This window comes from Athene cunicularia, assembly GCF_003259725.1.
Source record: "Athene cunicularia isolate RWA chromosome 9 unlocalized genomic scaffold, athCun1 chr9_part1, whole genome shotgun sequence".
Lineage (NCBI taxonomy): Eukaryota > Metazoa > Chordata > Aves > Strigiformes > Strigidae > Athene > Athene cunicularia.
Genome location: NW_020799110.1, coordinates 11,248,703 through 11,257,510, shown reverse-complemented (window position 1 = coordinate 11,257,510; position 8,808 = coordinate 11,248,703). Strand labels below are relative to the sequence as shown.

The following is an 8,808-nucleotide window of genomic DNA, read 5'->3' as shown; positions in this document are numbered from 1 at the left end:
TGGGGGGGGGGGGGGTGGCTGTGCTTTATAAATCCAATTAGTCTTGTTATTCAAATTACTCTGCCTTTTCTGCTGAAAGTTGCTGGAGTCAGAACCGGGCGCACAAAAAGCCTTTCCCTTAACTCAAACCAGATCGGATCCACCCGGGTGGCAAAAGCTCAGAGGGGGGGAGAAGAGGTGGGCAGGAAGGGGTTAAGAGCACAAACCCCTTTTGCTTCACGGGATGGGGGCCTGAAAGCTTTTAACCCTTAAAGGGATGTGCCTGCATTAGTCCACGGTCCTGCAGGATGCGTGCCCAGGCTGAGAACTGACAGACTTGGGGCACATGTGGAAGCTTAGAGTGAGGTGGAGAGGGCTATGCTCACTGGGGGCTTTCTCCGAGAGCTGGAGAGCAAAGGGGATCCTGCACAGCAGGACAAGGAGGGATGGAGAGCCACGGGGAGGGCTGGAGGGGGTGACACCCCCCCCCATTGCACCTAGGAGCCCCAAGAGAGCTGTGGGGAGAAAGGAGCTCCAGGGCTGGGCTGGCCCTAAGGAATGCCAGTGTTGAACCAGGGGTTATGGGGAGACAGGCTGCAGGGCATTTGCTGAGGGGGTGGCTCGGGTGACCTAAGAAAGGATTGAAAATCCATATTTGACTGCTCTTCATGTCACATAAAGTCCCTAACCCCCTTTCCCGGGTGACAGCGGGCTAACGGCTGTTCAGAGGTGTCCGTGTGGTGGCTGCGGTGCTGGCTCTGCCCAGCCTGGATTTGAGCCTCTCACCCCTTCGGGTGCTGCTGGGCATCACCCAACACCAGGACATGCCCTGTTCTCCAGAAAGCCCCGCTCCCAGGGTGGGGTGGGCTGGAAACTACCCAAAAGCGGAGAACATTGCTATCGTAGGGCTAAAAATGGGGAGAGACTGCAGAGGCTTACCAAAGTGGGGGTGAAAAGGGGGAGTGTTGGTGTGTAGAGAGCAGGGAAGGGAGCAGAGTGGGTGCGTGTGCGAGGGTCCCCGTGCCTGAGGATGGAGAGGGATTCATCAAAGTGTGACCGGTGCCAGCATGATTTGGAGGGTGGGAGGGAGACGGGTCATGGGGGTACGTGTGACAGCAGCACTGGGTGTTTCGACCCCATCACAAGGAAGGGGTGAGCAATGCCTGCGGGTGAGGCTAGATCCTGGTGGGCAGTGCTGGGGCCCCAGCTTTCTCGGCTGAAGTTAAGAGCCAGGTTCTGGGCACTTTGCAGAGGATGGTCCCGAGAAGGTTTACAGGACAGAAATGTGGACTCTAGCCTGAAGAAAGCTGTGCCACCTCAGCAGTGAACAGCCAGCTATCTATCCCCCTTTTCTTCCACTCTCTCTTCATTAGAGAGTATGTTTCTATATTGATTTGGGGAAATTGCTGCCCAGATTTATGTCTCTTCTGCTGCCACGGGCCAGGCAGCATTTCCCGATGGAGCGGTGGATAACTATAGTGTGAGGATTTCCAGCTGATGCTGCGTGAGGGCCAGTTGTCCCTTTGCAGAAAGAGACATCAGAGGGCTTTGTGCATGTGATGGAGATCCTGGAGTGGCCAATGTTTTCCCAGTGGCCAACCTGAAGAGCTGTTGGTTAAGCACCATCCCAAAGTCCCTCAGTAGCTTTGGAACAAGCCTCAAAAAGTTGTTGCTCTCTGCTAGTCCTGCCCATGTTGCTCGGTACCTGCCTGGGGCAGGGCCAGCGGAGAGGAGCAGGGACAGACCAGGTACAAGGATGGAGGAGCTACTTGCCCTCCAGCACAGCCACCAGCTACCAGCCCCCAGTAACAAGATGCTTGCTGGTGTTTGCCAAGAGAAAGCCATCAAGGGTTTGGCATGGCACAACAGGATCTTTTTACAATTTACTTTTGTTTGTTTTTACAGGCTTTAGAGTACGTTTCTAGGGGTCTGGTGATAGCAGGCTCAGTGAAAAGCAGTTTTGGGGAGGGATTTCGATTTTGGCTGTAGGGACGGATGAGCAGCCACCGGTGCATGGGGTGGCAGGGGACCATCTGGTCCCACCGCTGTGGCAGGACACAGCAGGTGACATGAATCACCTTCAAAGGAAGCAAGCTTTTCTGGAGAATAACCCTATAGCCCCCAAGGGCAGGAGCATCAGCTGGGGGCTTGGACATGGCCCCGTGGCCGGGCAGCCACCAGGGCATCATGGAGACAGAGTGACTCCAGATACAGGGGTGTGATGCTCCTGGAGTGCTGTGGCAGCACCAGTGCCTGCTTCACCTCCAGGTCTCTGTGTCTGAAATGCTGACAGAGAGTTCAACCTGTTTGAACATCCCTGGTGTTTATTTTGGATGTTGCTGCTGAATGAGGCATTACAGGAAACACTACAAGATTTTACATTTTCCTCTGTCTCCTTTGGGTCTGGAAGAGGGCTTTGCCCAGGACATGGCCAACATCCCCTCTTCCCAAACCGGGACCATGATGGGGAGAGGCCCTGCAGAGATGCCCTGATGGGGCAGGTAGGGATGGGGGCTGCAGACAAGCAAGGGCATGGAGACTGACACGGCATCTCTGTCCCTTCCAGAGCCTCCCAGGGTGGCAAGAGCAAGGAGACAACGGAAATTCCCCGTAGAGACTCCCAGGGCTTTGCTATCCTGTCAGGCAGAGTGTGTTTTCCCCCCAGGGGCTTGCTTTGAGGTTTGCCTTTTGGGGTTTGCCATTTTCCCTGGGCTCCCCGGGATGCTGCAGCCTCTTCCTGACTTTCTGGGTATCTTTTCCCCGGGGCTGTGCGGGGATGGCTGTGCTCTGGGGTCGGGCTGCCTTGCTGGGCTGTCGGGAGTGGGAACACGATGTCTCAAACTTTTGTTGAATGTTGAGAAAATGAAGCAATTCTAAAACACGGGTGAGTCCACGCCATGAGCCTCCCTCTGTGTCAGTCCTCAGAGGATACGAGTTGCATTGCCTCCAGCTGTCGGCAGCCTCGGCGCCACAGCTAATGTAGGGGCAGGTTGTTGGGATTTTCCAAGCTAAACATCACGGTTGTCTTTGTCCTTCCCTTCTCAGACGCCTTCTCCCCAGAAATGGGGGCCTGGCAGCATTTCACCTGCAGCCTGGAGGTCCCAACATCAGCCCAGGCTTGTCAGTTTTGGCGCTGAGCATCCTTTTTGGAAGAGGTACTGCCCAAAGAGGTGATGGCTGGAAAGGCCAAGGGATGAGTTACCATCACCACATTTGTCCCCACAGGGAGCTGAGTCTTCTGCAGATCCTGGGCAGGGATCCAGCAGGCCGGTGGGGGCGGACCCCCAATCTGTACCCAGGGGGGACCTCGTCGTGGTGCTGGAGCCGGAAGCCACCGCTGCACTGCGTCACCCCACCGCAGCCCCGGGGGGGTCTGTGCCCAAACGTGCTACGTGCGCATCCGGGCCGGGCAAGCAGGTCCTTACTAGTCCCGCGGCTCCGGCGGCAGCGCACGCCCTGGCTTGGTAGGAGCCTCTTCCACCTGACTTGGCTGGGAGAAACACTGTCACCCTTGAAGATGCCGTCAGCGGCTCCTTTGTGACCCTCCCTGCCAGCCCCAAACGCCCCCCAGCCCCTCTGAGCTGGCTTCCTGGGAACCCAGTGCCAGGTGGTGGGAAGTCCCTTTTGACATCAGTCCTTCTGGGCAAAACCTTTGGGTTTCTTGGGCCTTTCCTGATTAGATTTTGGCACTGTGGATGGTGGGGCAGCCTTGCAGAGCAGGTAACAGTCCAGCCAGGCCTGGGAACCACTGGGATTCTCGCTCTTGTGGCCGGGGAGCTGCATCGCGGTGGCCCCGCTGCCACCCCACGGGCAGCCGGTGTGGACGTGCGGGGCTCCACAGCCCTAACCTTTTGCGACCAGACAGAATAACAATGCCAGCCCGCTGGGGTATAATGGCCGGTGTTTGCTTGAGATACAAAGGCACAGGGCTTTCACATGAGGTAATACTGATAAGTTACGCTCTCATTCACTGCTCCGCCTGCCAGCCGGCAGCAGGGCCGGCAGTGGCCCCCACTCGACTTTGCCGAGCTGCCGGGACGTGCCTGCTGGCCCCTTGGTCCTGTGGTCTCCACTGGAGCATTACCCCAACTCGCCTTCGGTGTGCTGTCCCGAAGTGGCCACCACGGTGGCTGTTCAGACCCCGTCCCATGTGTGTGGGGTGGGAAAACGGGTGGCAGCAATGGGGGGTTGTGGGGTGAGTCCCTAACACTGGTACTTCAGAGCAACGTGGTCCATTAGTCCCTGCCTGCCTGGAAGACATCTTTTCTGCCTCCCTGGGGGCATCAGATGGGCTCGAACTCAGTGCACGCACCTGGCCCATGCGCTCTGTCCCCCCCGTCCTCTGTTCCTGCTGCCCACACGCTTGGTAGGTGCAGGGCAGCTGCCTGCCTGGGTTTCCTGATGGGAGTGCCCCAGCACTCCGGGACCTCAGAGCTTTATCACCCAACTTGAGCAGCTTTGGGAGGCTCAGTCCTGCCACTGGCAGGGCAGGAGGGTGCAGAGAAACTGAGATCCAGGATTTAAAAGAGATTTGGCATCTATAACTAGGGAGGAAGAGACTTGAAGTTACCCAGGGGACAAACCCAGGAAATGCTAAACCAGGAGCATGGCACTAACCCTGCTGCTTCAACATTCTACTCTGACACCCCACTTCTTCCCTCTGCTGCCTCCTTCACCTCTTTCTGGGCTGCATGACCCTCTTTGCTGGAGTCTGGTTCTCCCTTTGCTTTACTGAACAAACACAGCCAAACCAGACCTTTTTCCCTGCCCGGGGTGAGCTGCAGGCGTTCCTCCAGGCACTGCTGCGTCTGAAGGAGATGGGAACCCATCAGTCCTGCTCTTGGGTGCTGTGTTTCCCAACCAGAGGTATGGAGGGCTCAGGAGAAGACTAAAGAAGCTGAAGGACGGGTGGGGCAAGACCACATATGTTGTGACACAGTTAGCAGATGGGTATCTACTGTGGAAAGAGATGTTTTTTAGCTTATTTATGGTAATAAATCTGTCTCCCCCTCCTTTATCCCCCCCTGAGCATGGCTTGTGTCCTCAGGTCAAGCACCCAGACAGCTCCTAGTGCCTGAGTGATGTTAAAGTGAGTGACACTCTGGCCTAACCTAGGTGCTTCTGCTGCTGCAGTCAAGATGTTTCCAAGGGTGCTCAGAGGTTCCAGAGCAAACTTAAGGCCCGGCTCTGCCTTTGTGCATATCCTTGTGGCACGTGGGTCTATCCTTTGGACAACAGCAAGGAGGCAGAGGCAGAGCACCCCACTGCCCTCCATTCCCCTGCCATGGCCTGCAATCTGAAATATTCAGCATCAATAAGAGGTCACTTTTGGGTTGGCAGGGGTGACATTTCCATGTGCAGCGTTGGTTCGTGCCAGATGGGCTGCAGGAAGCAGATGGAGACATCGGAGGAACCACTCTGCTCCCATCCAGGGTTCCCCTCGTTGAGTCATCTCGGGGCGGCTCCAGCCCTTTGGCCAGTCACTCCTGATTAACACTGATGTAAACGAGCACCGGGCGGGCCCTTACTCCTCACTGAAACCGCAAGCAGAGGAGCCAAAGCCTTCGTAAGCGGGGTGCTCCCGGCCAAGGAGCCATGCGGTGCTCTTGCCTCGGCCGAGGTGCCACAACACGTTCCAGCCTCCAACTTTGGGGAGCAGCTACCAGTTACTGCCTGGGGGAAGATGGTGAGATAATCCTGTGCTGTGGGAAAGCAAGCTGGGACACTGGGCTGGGCTTGCTGCTACAGGACCCCAGGAAACAAGAGCACAGGGGAAAAATTTGCCCATGGACCTGCTCCCTTTTAGAAAGCCTATGAGTTGCCATGGAGAGTCATGGAAGCAGCAAGGAGACTGCTCCTTTCTGCTCAGTAGCCATGAGGATGGTGTGGATTGAAGATGGAGCTAAAGGCGAGACTGAAGCAGTCCAGCCCTTCGCTGGGAGGGACTGTGCTTGGTGAGATCCTGCACGAGGCACCAGCTTGCTGCCATGTTTGCATGAGGTTCCTTTCAAAGGGTGCGAAGGATGGGCACGCAGCTGGTCCCAGACACACAGGGATCTGCTGCATGTCGTGGGGCACCGGGAGAGTGACACATATTTGCTGTATCTCTTTGTCTAGGCCAGTGATGAGGCAGAGCAAAAGGAGGCACGAACCAGGCTCTGCCTCATGGACCAGGCCAGATTTCCAGATCCCTGACTGCTACCAGAAGAGGAGAGCTGAGAAATACTCTGCCAATCTGCTGGGTGCTCATGACCCCTTGTTCAGCAGGGGCCCAGCTGGAGGCAGGAGGTGAGGATGACAGAGGCGTCCAGCCGTTGAGCCGTACCCCTCTTGCCACACATGATATCACTGCGAAACCACAGGCCCCAACAGCAGCCGTGGTGCTGACAAACACCGAATGCATCCTGCATCCTCCCCCCTGTCCATCGTCTTCTGTGGAAGGAATGGGACACGCTGAAGCTGCTGCAGCTGGTGGCACCACCTGGTGCAGGAGGGAACCTGGCCAAGCTCTGGGCTCAGCTTCATCCCCACGGGGACGAAGAAGAGCAGAGACATGGTGGCGTGACTCAGCGGCATGGAGAGGAGCTGCTGCTCACACCTGGCTGGCACAGGGAGTGGGGCAGTGGGGGTGAGGGGTCCTGTGTCCCCCTTACCCCATCTCCCACTTTTACAGGCTTCTCACTTCTCCAAGCAGCAAGAGAAGCCTGGAGGGACAGTGTAAACCAGCCCAGCGCAGATGCCAACTGCCTCACTTTAGCAGCAGCTGGGGGAGCAGGAGGAAGCAATAGAGCACACACCCTTCCCCTGAAAGGGTGATTCCACGTGGCCATGCTCCCCCTGGGATCAGCTCCAGTGGAAATGGTGTCCACCCTCCATCTTTGGGTTAAGGGGGAACCAGCTGTTGTGTAGTTCACACAGTTGCAGAGAGAAGGGCTGCTTGCTTCCTCACTGTCTGGGCTGTATGGTGTCTGTGTGGCTGGCATGGGGCAGCTTGATGCCTCTCAGCTGTGCCAGGGCAGAGCTGAATCCTCAGGCCCCTCCTTGAGGTGGCCAGAGCTGCCAGGGTTGGGGCAGCTGATGAGTTGCCAGCAATTGCAGACAGAGCCTGTTGGCTCTGTGTGGTTCCACTGAATGAGATGCTGCCTTTGCTGGTGACATCCCAGCGCTCAGGGAGATGTGACTGTCTTTGCACAGGCAGGTCTGTGCTTGCTGCACTTGGTCCCACAGCAAAAGCCCAGTGCTTTCTCAAAGCAGCTCCCTCGACTGACCCGAGGGTGGGAGCTGGAGCAGTCTGTGCCTGCCACAGCTGCCATGGGGCACTTCACCTTCGGCATCTCCATCTCAGAGGCTCGCCACAGCTTCCTGGAGGCTCAGCAGTGCTGGCTGGGAGCACAGCCTCAGGACTGGTTTGTGTCCAGGAGGGGCTGGCAGCCACAGGTTGTGCTACACACTGAGCAGACACAGCCTTGTAGTCTTTAGAGGTGACTGATGCTAGGCACTGTGGACACTGACCTGCAGGATGAGGAACAAGCACCATGGGACAGGTGTCTTCCCCATCCTAGGTAAAGGGGCAGCACAGATGGCCTGCTCAGAACCATGTTCCTGCTGAAGACTCAACAGAGCCCTTCCCCACCAGATCTCTTCCCGGACACACCAGCTCAGGTCCCTTTGGAACTGTCCTCCACACCGCATGGTGTTACTCCAGGCAGAAAGCTCAAATGGGCATGATTGGGAGCGCCATCAGACCAGTTTAATGCTCTCTTCCAGTTTTACTTCTGAATGAAGTTCTTTGGCAAATCCAGCCTCTGTTTCCAGGTAATACCGGGGTGACCAAACCACCTACTCCCAGCCAGCCAGACCCTGGGTCTGACTCTGCTATGAAGCTCCATGGGAGGTGTGCAGCCACAGAAAGAGCAGGGAGTTAAAAGTCCCAGCTCCTGACTCTGATCTCATGCTTTAATATCACCCTCTGATGCAAAGGCTCTGACTTATCCTGGCAGAGATCAGGCTCCTGCTGATCAGCACCCTGAATTGGTCACTACTTGGTGTGTGGGCTGGGGGATCAGTGGGTTGCCTGGTGCCCAACCTCCAGTGCTAGGGGAGCGTGAAGAGCTCAGGGAACAGGAGCCCGCGAGCCTGCTCTCCTCTGCAGTGAAGGTGAGGCTGTGTTGGTCTTGAAGGAGGCTTCCTTGTGCTGCTTCTGGAGGTACAGGTGTCTGCAACGCTCAGAGTTTCCACTGGGACAATACTAGGCTTAGCTCTTTGCAATATTAAATCAGCTACACTGTGCTATCTGGCCAGAAACTTTGGCTGGAGTGGGAGTGCTGGCAGTGACCTGTACCAAACCATCACAGAGGCTCCAGCTGGCCCTGACTGGAAAGTGGGGGTCTGCAAACCCCAGGGACCAAGGTATCTGCAAACCTTGTGGCCTGGGGACAGCCTGGGTTGGGTCCCTGCTGTGGTAACAGCACCTCCTGTCTCCCACCTCCCACCCTGGCCCTGCGGGGGCCCCCTTAGATGTCCCGGCTCGGCCTCCCGCAGGAGAAGCCCCAGCCTGGGTGGCCTCCCACCCTCACCCGCTGCGACTGACCAAGGCGGGGCCCAGCCCCAGCCTCAACCCTGCCTGGAGGCTCCCCTCCTCCTGGCAGGCCGTGGAGACCGCGGGGCCCTGCCTGCGGGGGGGCCCCCTCCCCTCCAGCGCGCAGGGCTGGGGCGCCCTGTGCCCTCCCGGGACACCCTCTGCCCGCCCTCCCCGCGGTGCCTCTCTCTCGGGACTCTTCCCGAGGTCTGTGCCCAGGTCCGGGCGGCTGAGGCAGGGTGGGCATAGCT

At 57.5% G+C, this 8,808-nt stretch overlaps 1 protein-coding gene across 3 annotated transcripts in view; it reads left to right on the top strand.

Moving 5' to 3' along the window:
• COPS7B (COP9 signalosome subunit 7B) overlaps positions 1-1,624 on the top strand; it is a 25,396-nt gene extending 23,772 nt beyond the window's left edge. For all 3 annotated transcript variants that reach the window (XR_003399017.1, XR_003399016.1, XR_003399015.1), the window contains one exon: positions 1,613-1,624. The gene's annotated coding sequence lies outside the window, so the exon portion shown is untranslated. The remainder of the gene's footprint in view (positions 1-1,612) is intronic.
• The last annotated feature ends 7,184 nt before the right edge of the window (positions 1,625-8,808 follow it).